Source organism: Rana temporaria, chromosome 7 (assembly GCF_905171775.1).
Source record: "Rana temporaria chromosome 7, aRanTem1.1, whole genome shotgun sequence".
Taxonomy (NCBI): domain Eukaryota; kingdom Metazoa; phylum Chordata; class Amphibia; order Anura; family Ranidae; genus Rana; species Rana temporaria.
In genome coordinates, this window is record NC_053495.1 from 165886935 (window position 1) to 165899492 (window position 12558).

General features: G+C 42.5%; 1 protein-coding gene across 2 annotated transcripts in view; it reads right to left on the reverse strand.

Moving 5' to 3' along the window:
- The window catches only part of PAPPA2 (pappalysin 2), a 364705-nt gene that overhangs the window by 37280 nt on the left and 314867 nt on the right, over positions 1-12558 (reverse strand). The window lies entirely within an intron of this gene.

Sequence of the window (12558 nt, forward strand, 5' to 3'; positions counted from 1 at the left end):
AAGTGAAAGTGAGGTGATGTCTTCTTATTAGTTCATCAATATAATGTGAAAAACCAAAGTGCCTTCTTTCACCAGCCCCTAGGCAAACATCCTACTAACCGGACATATATGGCATCCATTACAGGTAGTTATAATAGGCGTGTATGGCAGAGATGTACAGTATACTCCAGGGAAAGGAAAATGCCCCATAAATATGTGCACCCACTGGGCGAGGGTATGGTAAATCACATGTATCAAGGAGGAGAAAGAAAGCTTCTCATAGTGCAGTTTGTAACTTTATTTGCATCGTAATAAAAAAGAGTCACACTTACAGTGTCAGCATGGTTAGACAATCAGGCTCTACCGCACTAATATAGTCATGGTCATTCCAAATTCAGTGTCCAGGGTATGGAAGGAAAGACCATTCAGGTAGCTGCAGAGCTGCAGGTTTTAAATGGTCAATTTGCCCCCTAGTTACTGAGTGTAGGAATCATCTGACAGAGGGAAGTCCTGGGGCACCATAAATATTAAGAAGGTTAATTTTATATATATATATATATTAGTGTTTGTACCAGTGGCGGCTGGTGCTCAAAATTTTTGGGGGAGCGCAAAAAAACTGAAAAAAAAACATCAATTGCAGCCACTATGCACGTCAAACGCAGCTACTGTGCCCATCAAACACAGCCACTGTGCCCATCAATTGCTGACACTGTGCCCATCAATTGCTGACACTGTGCCCATCAATTGCTGCCAATGTCCTCATGAATTGCAACTACTGTGCCCATCAATTGCTGCCATTGTGCCCATCAATTGCTGACACTGTGACCATCAATTGCTGCCAGTGTGCCCATCAATTACCGATACTGTGCCCATCAACTGCCACTACTGTGCCCATCAACTGCCGCTACTGTGCCCATCAACTGCTGCCAGTTTGCCTATCAAAATGCTGCCAGTGTGCCCATCAAATGCTGCCACTGTGCATCCCCCTGTGCATCCCCTTGTCTCGGTGGGGCAGCGGGTCACGGCGATGTCCTTGTGACCCGCCTATGGCTCTAATCAGGTGCTTCCAAAAAATACCCCGCCACTGTAATTCAGGTGCCCGGTGCCCGAAAAGGGGTCGGGCACATGAGTAGGGGTGGCAGCAAATTTATCTGTCACGGTCTGGTTTCAGGCTTAGAGGCCAGTAGCTATAGCAGCAGAGCACATATTTACACAGGACACCCTGGCTGAGGACACGGGTTCACCTGAGGTGCGGGGTCTAAGCACTAACCAGTATTCACCAGAGCTCCTGATGGTGGAGATGGGCTTTGCTGCGTGTTAGTGCCAGGTCGCGGTCCTCAGGATAGCCCCACCAGGAGGTAAGCCAGCCGGGGTCTGGAAGCAGATATAACAGGTAGAGATCAAGCAAAAGTGTAGTCGGGGAACGAGCCAAAAGTCAGTGACAAATAGTTGCAGGTTGGGATATAGCAGAAGCATAGTTGGAGGACAAGCCAAATGTCGGTAGCGAATGGTAGCAAAGATATGGTCGGCAGTAAAAGCGACAGGAGCAAGTAATTGGCTGGTGAAGGCACAATATTCTGGCAAACAGGAAGTGCAGGGACATGGCTTAAATCAGGAAGTTCATGGGAGGAGCAAAGGGTTCAAGGTTCAAGGCAAACAAGATTCAAGACAAGATCATTCAGGGAACTATCCAAGGAACTGTCCAAGGAGCTGTCCAGCATTCCAGGTGGCTCAGCAAGCAGAGTCACCACCAGACACACCAGAGGTCCCAGGTTCAAGCTCAGCACTCCCCTCCTCCCAGGGTGTCCCCTGGATGTCTTAGGTCCTGGATTCTGAGAAAACCTCTGGTGGAGTTCCCTTGTTAAGGCTCCCAAGAATTTTTTTCTGGCCCATATCATTCCCATTGAAACAAACGTTGCAATTTGTTCCTAGAGATCCTGGAGTCAAGAATTTTTCCCACCACAAATTCTTCTTCACCCTGTACCTCAACAGGTAGAGGAGGAGGATGAATTATTCCAGAAAAAGTATATTCATGAAACTGTTTGAGTAGCGATATATGAAAAACAGGGTGAATCTTCATATTGTCAGGAACTTTTAGGGGAAAAGTGACCAGGTTGAATTGAGCATAAATCTCAAAAGGTCCAATAAACTTTTGACCCAACTTAGCACAGGGAACCTGAACCTTTACATTTTTGGTAGATAACCAAACTTAATCTCTCAAAAACAATACAGACATGCTTGCGGCGTTCTTCCAAAGTATCAGAGAAAATTATAATGTCATCCAAATATGCTATTACAAACTGATCAAGCAAATCTCGAAAAGCATCATTAATAAAATGTTGAAAAGTTGCAGGAGCATTGCAAAGCCCAAAGGGCGTGTCCAAATATTCAAAATGTCCATATCTGGTTCTGAAAGCAGTTTTCCATTCATCTCCGGGACGAATGCGGACAAGGTTGTATGCCCCCCGTAAATCTAATTTTGTAAAGAGCTTGGTGAAGCGGAGTCTCCCAAGCATTTCTGGAATCAGTGGGAGTGGATATTGATTCTTAATTGTGATCCTATTTAAATATCTGTAGTCAATACACGGACACAGGGTGGAGTCCTTTTTCACCACAAAGAATAAGGCTGCCCCAGCTGGAGAGGTTGAGTGTCTGATAAAACCCTTCTCTAGATTCTCATTAATCCACTCTTTGACCACCTTCAGTTCAGGTTCTGATAAAGAATAAAGGCACCCAAATGGTATTTCTGCCCCTGAAAGCAATTCAATGGGACAATCATAAGAGCGATAAGGAGTTAGCTGATCTGCGTTCTTTTTATCACAAATGTCCCGAAACTCAAGATATTGTGTAGGTAGCTTGTCGTATGACTTGATAGTTGCCAAAACTGCTTATAAATCTTGGGTTGGTGGAGGGCTTATTTGATAAGATTCTTTGCAATGTTTTTTGCAATGGTCAGATGTAAAGCTTGAAAAACCTGTCTCCCAGTTGATGGAGGGATTATGGACAGAGAACCAAGGAATGCCTAGGATAATAGGGAACTTGGGTGATGTGATCAGCTCAAAGATGATAGTCTCCTGATGGTTACTCTCAATTAGGAGTTTAAGCAGGATGGTCTCATGGGTAACTGGTCCTGAAGACAAAGGTGAGCCATCCACAGTTTCCAAATCAATAGGGGCGAGTTTATTTCTTATTTGAATGTTATTACTTTGGGCAAATTCGATGTCCATGAAGTTTCCCCCGGCCCCTGAGTCCAGCATAGCAGAGCAAGGTATTTCATTGCTTTCAACGATAAGCCTTATTGGGATGACAAAATGAGTTGATAAGAATTAACTTTATTTGCTTCCAGAATCAAAGGAGAGACGGACTGAGGAATTTAGTTTATTTGTTCAGATACTGTAACATCCATTGCTGCAATTGTTCTTTTAAATTTATTGGGACAATTAACTGCATAATGTCCAGAGTCTCCACAATATAGACATAAGTTCTCTGAACGTCGTCTTTCTTTCTCCTCAGTAGTAATAGATCTTTTAATAGCATCCACCTGCATAGGTTCAGGAGTGTCAGAATCAGGAAAAACTCTTGGACCCTTAGGAGGATACTGAGTAGTAGAAAAACGCATGCTACCATTACTGTCTAAGCTTCCCAGTCTCTCCTTTCAGTAAGTCTCTGATCAATTTGAATACATAATTTAATAAAAGCCTCAAGGTCGTCAGGACTTTCTACTCTGGCAAGATCATTTTTTACTAGTTCCGAGAGTCCTTGACGAAACTGACTCTTTTGTGCTGCTGGATTTCAATTGGTATCTGAGATCCAATGTCGGAATTCAGTTGTGTACTCTGCAACAGAGCGTTTACCCTGCTGTAAATTGTGCAATTTTGCCTCAGCAGTCGCGCAGTGGTTAGAATCATCGAAAACTTGCTTCATCTCAGTCACAAAAGAATCAAAATCATCCAGGACGAAATCATCTTTCTCCACATAAGGGGAGGCCCAGGCTAAAGCTTCCTCAGTCAGGAGGTTGATAATAAACAGCACTATTTTCCTGTCAGAAGTAAATGCAGCAGGTTGCAACTGAAAGTATGTACGACATTGATTAAAGAACCCTCTATAATGGCGGCGGTCTCTGTTAAACTTAATCGGTAGGGGCACTCATGCATTAGTATCTACGGCAGCTGTATCTTAGGCACAAAAGTTCCACAATTGTTTATTCAGATCAAGGATTTCCTCTTGTAGTGCTTTCACTTCAATTTGTAACTCAGAAATGTTTTCCTGGTAGTTAACACCAAACGTCTACAACTTAGCGATTTGCACCCTGAGAGGAGCTACAGCAGCTGCTATAATGGCCGTCATGTTTTGGGCCAGAATATTCTGTCACGGTCTGGTGTTAGGCTCAGAGGCCAGTAGCTATAGCAGCAGAGCAGATATTCACACAGGTCACCATGGCTGATGACACAGGTTCGTCTGAGGTGTGGGGTCTAAGCACTAACCGGTATTCACCAGAGCTCCTGATGGTAGAGATGGGCTTTGCTGCGTGTTAGTGCCAGGTCGCGGTCCTCAGGATAGCCCCACCAGAAGGTGAGCCAGCTGGGGTCCGGAAGCAGATATAACAGGTAGGGATAAAGCAAAAGCATAGTCGGGGAACGAGCCAAAAGTCGGTAACAAATAGTTGCAGATTGGGATTCAGCAGAAGAGTAGTCGGGGACGAGCCAAATGTCGGTAGAGAATGGTAGCAAAGATATGGTCGTCAGCAAGAGAGAAAAGAGCAAAATATTGGCTAGTAAAGGCACAATATTCTGGCAACCAGGAAGTGCAGGGACATGGCTTAAATCAGGAAGTTCATGGGAGGAGCAAAGGGTTCAAGGTTCAAGCCAAACAAGATTCAAGACAAGATCATTCGAGGAACTATCCAAGGAACTGTCCAAGGAGCTGTCCAGCATTCCAGGTGGCTCAGCAAGCAGAGTCACCACCAGACACACCAGAGGTCTCATTTTCAAGCCCATGTCCTAACACTATCTACGGTGAGAGAGAGGTGGCAGGAGAGAAGAGGCGGCGCCCGTACGCCCTTTATGAATGCACCGCCATATTTTTTTGTACACACAAGCAGTGTATATTGAAGTTTTCAGCTTTGTCTTTATAGAATATTATAAGTAATGAGGTGAGCGGTATATCACAATGTTGCCATGTTGTCTATTCAGGGATATCATTTATGAAGCAGGATGCTAGAGGTTGCTCTATATAAACATCAATATCATTTCACATAACTCTCAGCTGCCTTTTGATGACAGGATGATAAAACACCACTAAATTATCCCACAGTCCAGATATGTCAAACAGTGGTGACACTTGAGTGCTAAAACTGTTATATTAAAATCATATCGTTCTGAACACCTCCCTCCTGCTGTTATTAAGTGGTCCATGTCATGGGAATGCCATCACTGGATTTGACAGTCAGACAGAAGAAGCATGCAGATCGTATTCTTTGCCAATCTTCCTCTGACCTTGATTGCTATACAGTTACCCACCACCCCTGTTTTTCACAACATCTATTCTAGGTCAATAGTATATACTAATAATTTACATTTTCTGATTAAACCTGTCCCATTATAGCTATAAATCTCAGCTTTCACACTTTGTAAAAACTCTATCTATGTTCCTGCCAAGAAAAGATCAAATATAACTAGATTTTTTATTCAGGCAATATTTTATGCTTTAAAAGAAATAGGCGTATTCTGTACTTATGACTGATAGGTATTCTACACCTATACAAACAAATATGGCCCTTCTTATGCAAAAGCCATTTGTTTAATTTACCCATCATTCATTAATAACTATGCAGCAACTGTTTATATATAGCATACACTATATTACCAAAAGTATTGGGATGCCTGACTTTACACGTACATGAAGTTTAATCCAAGTTAAGTTGGCATCCCAGTCCTAGTCCGTAGGGTTCAGTATTGAGTTGGCCCACCCTTTGCAGCTATAACAGCTTCAACTCCTCTAGGAAGGCTGTCCACAAGGTTTAGAAGTGTGTCTATGGGAATGTTTGGCAATTCTTTCAGAAGCGCATTTGTGAGGTCAGGAACTGATGTTGGACAAAAAAAGCCTGGTTCGCAGTCTCCACTCTAATTAATTCCAAAGGTGTTCTATTGTGTTGAGGTCAGGACTCTGTGCAGGCCAGTCAATTTTCTCCACCCCAAACTCGACTCGCTCATCCATGTCTTTATGACCTTACTTTGTGCACTAGTACATTGAACCCTACGGACTTATGCCCTGTACACACGATCGGTTCGTCTGATGAAAATGATATCTGATGAAGCTGACTTTCATCAGTCCTGCCTACACACCATCGGTTAAAAATCTGATCGTATCCAACGTGGTGACGTAAAACACAACGACGTGCTGAGAAAAATGAAGTTCAATGCTTCTGAGCATGCATCGACTTGATTCTGAGTATGCATGGATTTTTGACCGATGGATTTCCCCACAGACAACCGTTTTTTTCTATCATTTTTTTTAAACCATAAGAAAATTTTAAAACAGGTTCTATTTTTTTTCACCGATGGGGAAAAAAACTGATAGGGCCCACACACGATCGGTTCGTCCGATGAAAACGGTCCATCGGTGTAAAGGGAGGCATCCCAATACTTTTGGCAATATAGTGTATAGATACATAAAAATTGAGTGGGAAAAATGTTACTAAGTTCTAAGCTGCTCCAAGCTAAACATTGCAGGCACCTCCAGGATTCATTTGGTTAATCCTCCTGCGCAGTACACAGGGCACCCTTTGATGAAAATATCGACTGGCTTGTCTAGTCAATAGCTTTGGTCTCCACTGTCAAAGATGGCTTTACTGGCTAATAGTGACACTTAAGGAGCAGAGAAACAGTAAGTCAATATTTGCACACCAATGTGCCTGAGGATTCGGGGGACCCAGAGTATTTTTTATAGCAGAGCTGACCTTACATGCAGAAAACAACAGGATTAAGGTACCTGTTATGCTATGTCAGAATCAGTTATATTTTATTTTCATTTCAGGTTCACGTAAAGGCCCCTTTGACACGGGGCGGATCAGCTCAGCGGAGTCTGCCAGCTTAGAGGAAAATTGCTCCGTTGATCTCCGCTGAGCCAGTGGATGACAGATCCGTCTCTGCTCACTAAACAGGGAGGGACCTGTGAGAGCCCAGCTGATTTCTATGGGGAGATCGGACGATAACAGACAGCATGTCTTCATGAGATCTCATCCGATCTGCCAGATGGATAGCTGAACGTATCGCTGTACGTCTGTCTTGAGTGGATCAGATGGCACCTGCCTGCCCATGGAAGTCAATGGGTGGTCCGACCTGAAAAACGGACAGGTGGATCCAAGCGGGCTTATCGTGTGAAATGGGCCTAAGGGAAACAGTTATTATAAGCCTGTTTAAAGATTTTGGGGGGGAAAAAAATTGGGGAAAAGGGGAATAAAAACATAGGTATTTACATAATGATAAATGATTTTCTTCTTTTACTGTCTGATAAAATACATCTAGGAATTATTTAATCAAAAGAGGCAATTATTTCATTGGTTTTCCCTTTTCTTTAGGGTTCAGTTTTATTAAAAAATTGTAACTAATATCTTTAGAAGATAATTTTTTGCAAACAATAGAGGAGGGAAAGATATCTATAAATGTTTTAATATATTCCTTCCTTTATTTAATGATTCAAACATTTACAAGAGTGAAAGTTTTAATCTAATTAATTTAGGTAAAAAGTAATTTTTGTTTTTCTGATGCACTGAAAAGAGGGTTTTCCACCAGAATAACAAAAAGACTACATCTAAAACGCACAAAAATACATAAAATTAAAACCTTTGAATGCAACCCTGAAGTCAAGATTTCAAGCCTCCTGTGTGATTCAAACTATACAGATCTGAAGTATCTTGGGACTGCAATTCCTATCCCCCTAACAGGGAGGTAAATACAGGGCTTTTTTTCAGGGGGAACTTGGGGGAACTCAGTTCCACCACCTCTGGCTCAGACCCTTTGGTGCCCGCTCACCACAATCACTTGTAAACACAGAAGTCTGGTTTCTGTGTTTACAAGTGACAGCTTTGTAACCCCCTGAACTCTGCACTCTGTATGTAATGCAATCCTGGTATTTAATGCCCCTTTAAGACCCTTCTACTGTTTGTGAAATCTGAACGGGTCGTAGTTGAGTTCCTGCACCTATTTTCTGAGAAAAAAAGCTCTGGGTAAATATGAATTAAAATACACAGCCTGCACAGACATGTGGACATGTGCATGATGAAAAAAAAAGGGTTTTGTTTCGTTTCATTTAGATTCATTAATTTAGTTATTTTGTTTCGTTAAATTCGATTAATTTTTTCAATTTGTATTCGGAATTCGGGTTCAGAATTTGTTTTGTCTTTTTTTCAAATTTTCTTTCGATTTTTTCGATTCAAAATTGTTCGAATCGATTAATTTTGTATCGGTCGAATCGAAAATGTTATTTTTTTTTTTATTCTAATGCGGCAAAGTGAACAAACAAAGGAAAGATCTTCAGCAAATGATTACAATGACTCTTTAAATCCCTTTTGGTTAAAAAAAAAAAACATTATTTTGAAATGGTACTCTAGTAACACACACAGTGTTTGATTTCAGAAATATGTTTACAGTTCGAATTTAAATGGATTTCGATTTAAAATTTGATTTAAATTTTAATATGACTTTTGGAAATTCAGACAAATTTAATTTCGTTTTTCGAAGCATTCGGTAGACTTTGTTTATACTATAATTCAGGTATTCGGCTATATCTGAATCTCCGAATAGCGAAAAATTTGGAACGAATATTAATTTGGAACTAAACAAACCACACGTGTCTACTTCCATAGTGGATGTGTCTGCTGCAGGCAACATCAACAGTGTACACAATACTACAGGATCAGCATGTACAGGGGAATAGAGATGTGTGTAGGGTGCTTATAGGACAGCCATATATCTTGCATGGATAGCTGTGTTTTGAAATGGAACATTCAGCACACTTTTTATCCACCTATAGTAAGATTCTAAGTTACATCTAACTAACCGTAAAACCGCTGCCATCCCCCTTTTGACTCCTGTTTTTATCACCCTGTAGAAGGAAGATGCATATACTGTAGTTATACAAACAGAAAGGTGCAGCTCTCTAAACAGGGGAATGCCAACAGGCAGGGTAGTGTCCACAGGTGGGTGCTCAGGCTGCCGTGTCCTCCATACAACACCCAAATAGGTAGTCAAAATAGAACAATATACGGCATATCCAATCCATAAGCAAAATTTTTTGGCACATGTAGGAAAACAAAAAAGCAGATGCGTTTCGGCTGGAGAGCAGTGGTCACTGCATTGCCGGATATTTTTCTACTTTGTATATACTGTATCTATTCTCAGGGCACTTCCGGAGAGAGGAGGGCGCGCCAAAAATTACTGGAATGCCCGTGCAACGACCTCACCCATAGGCTTACTATGGGGTATCTCTGTTGTCGGCAGTCCCTCTTTTCCCCTAAAGCTGGCAGCTGGGAGCCAATCATCTGACCACACTGTAGGGCCCTGTTAGGTAAGTATACGGCCAGGGACGTGCAGTCGGGGGAGGCAGGTGAGGCAGGTGAACATTAAAAAAAAACAAGCTTTTAGGGTCGCACCTTGGCGACCTGAGGTAACAGAGAGCTATGTCCTATCCCACCCTTGGTAAAAATGTGGGGCTCCTACGACCTATGGTTCTGGAGATACAGGGCTCCTTGAGCAGCCTATCAGAAGCCACATACAGAGCAGCCAGTTAAAATACAAGCTGGCACACTCCGATAACCCGATTTTTTTGTATAAAGTGAAAGATGATGTTACGCCAAGTAAACAGTTACCTAACACGTCACGCTTTAAAATTGCATACACTTGTGGAATGGCGCCAAACTTCAGTACTTAAAAATCTCTATAGACGACGCTTTACATTTTTTTTACAGATTACATAATTAGAGTTACAGAGGAGGTCTAGTGCTAGAATTATCGCTAATGATCAAGGCGTATGTAACCTCTGTGTATCTGGCTTTGATACTAGCCAGTGCTTCACCAGTCACTGACCTCACCGCACATCCCTAGTATATGCATCTTCATTCAACAGGGTAGTTAAAATGGGAATTAGGAGGGGTTGGGAACTGTTTTAAGCTTAGTTAGGTATAGCCTGGAATTCCACTTTAAAGAGGAAGTAAACTCACTTAAAAAAAAACACCACCTGAAAGACAAAGGCATAATGAGCTAGTATGCATAGCATACTAGCTCATTGTGCAATCCTCACCTCAGATCAAAGCCCCCGCAGCTATCCTCATTCACCGACATCTCTCCCGGGTGTTACTTCCAGGTATCGTGGCTCCGGCGCTGTGATTTTCAAGAGCCGCAATGACGTCACTATCACGCATGCCATCAGTCACGGCCTCTTTTAGGAATGGCACGATTGCCATTGCTAAAGTGCACCTGCACCGTAGACATCGGCGCCCGTGATTTTTGTAAATATCTCCTAAACCGTGGAGGTTTATAAGATATTTCTTGCACCTAGGCCCTGTACACACGACCGAACATGTCCGCTGAAACTGGTCCGCAGACCAGTTTCAGCGGACATGTTCGGTCGTCTGTACGTCCGACCGGACAATTTTCTGGCGGATCGGACAGTTTCCGGCGGACAAATGTTTCTTAGCATGCTAAGAAACATGTCCGCTGGAAGCCTGTCCGTCGGACATGTTCGGTCGTCTGTACAGACGCATGCGTGGAAGCATTGACCTTCCAGGGTCGCGCACGTCGCCACGTCATCATCGCGGCGACGGCGCGGCAAGTCACCGCGTATCCTGTCTGGGCGGATTTCTGTTTGATGGTGTGTACAACCATCAAACAGAAATCTCCGAGCGGACATGTCCGCTCGTCTGTACGGGGCCCTACAGGTAAGCCTCAATCTAGGCTTACCTGCAGGTTAAAGTGGTTTTAACTTACAACCACTTTAAAGGGTATGTAAACCCTACATTTGGTCCCTTTTGCTTAAATATTAAATATTTGTTTTGATATATCTGTTAAATAAGTGATACCTGTTAACCCTGTCAGAAATCTAAATTTTGATCTTGGGTTTAGGTATGATTAAATGCACCTATCCTTTAATCTGTCTAAGTAGAAACACAAAGCACCTCTTTCTACTAACACTTGGAAGAAATCTAACAAAGAAAGAAAATGATGCAAATGATTGCTAGTTTATAGGTTTGTTTAACAGTACTTTGTCTTATTGTGAGCTTTCCTTTAAGAGGGCCAAGATGTGAAGCAGCATTATTGTAGGTACTAATCACCTGTGCTAAGTGATGTCGATGTAAAGATCGACAGAGTGAAGTCAGCAAAGGGTGGGTGTTTAGCGAGATGACTTAGCCAAGCAGCAGCGTTCAGCACTAATCTCCAGCACAGTTGTCAGATGTCAATAGGGCACAATAAGCCATGGACGGCAAATACACTTCAGGCCAGCATGCAAGGTTTATTAAAAACACTCTCACAACAGGATGCAGGTTCAATTCCTGAACCGATAGACAAGAGTTGTCCACAGGCATCCCTCTCTTTCTGTGACTCATCAATTTTTCATGGATTTTACTTCCATAGACAGAATGATCTAATGGCTTATGCTGAAACTTTTCTTTAGTTATGATGTAGATGTAAATTCTTATAAAAGAATACCATTTAAATGGATCTCCATTGGATTCCAAACACGTGGCTAAGAATCAATAAACTGCCAGAGGGAGACATAGGCTATGCATTGAAATGAGTTGGAGGCAGTTGTTTAATTGGCCCTATTACAATTTTCTGTAGTTGTTGTGCCTGTCAGAGTCCAGAAATACCACAGGCAACTGTGGAAATGTTTTTTTTTTTTTGTATTGTTTGCAGTTAGCAGGATGCAGATCCCAATGATAACTATTGTAATGTAAATATGTATGAGATTTTACCTATTTTCAACATGCACTGGGGCAAGAATGCGCCTACAAGGCAATCATAGATAAGTTTAACACATTATTCTGCATTTTCTGCACACCTTTTGAAAATTGTTTGCCTAAAAAATAGGTAGAAAACATCTGTCTGTTGTGTGAAGGCTAGCTGAAGCAGTTCTACTGTGAATAGTGGCAAATCACTAACGCTGTGTGATTCCCCCATTTACTCCCACTTCCCCTTCCCTCTGGTAAGCAGCAGAGGAACAATCAAAAGAGGCTGGAGCTCCGAGCATGCCCTGTGTACTGAGGGACTAAGCCATGGCCAGGATACTGTCCACACTGTGCTGAGGACCAGAGTTGCCCAGGCAACCCAGAATAATTTAACATCTAGCCAGAAGGACCAATGCTGCTGTGTCGCTGGGTCTGGCGAGAGGGCCATGTGGTCATAATCTGTTACTACTAGAAAGACTGGGCTCTGTAGGGACTTAATACACAGCTGCCTAGCAGCCTTGCCTTAGTACTGTCTGCAGGTTTGAGTGGAATTGTTCTTATGTGCAGCAATGGCACAATTGGGCCCCAATGCTAGCTAGCTGAAGACTGCCCCTTTACAATCACTACACAGACAC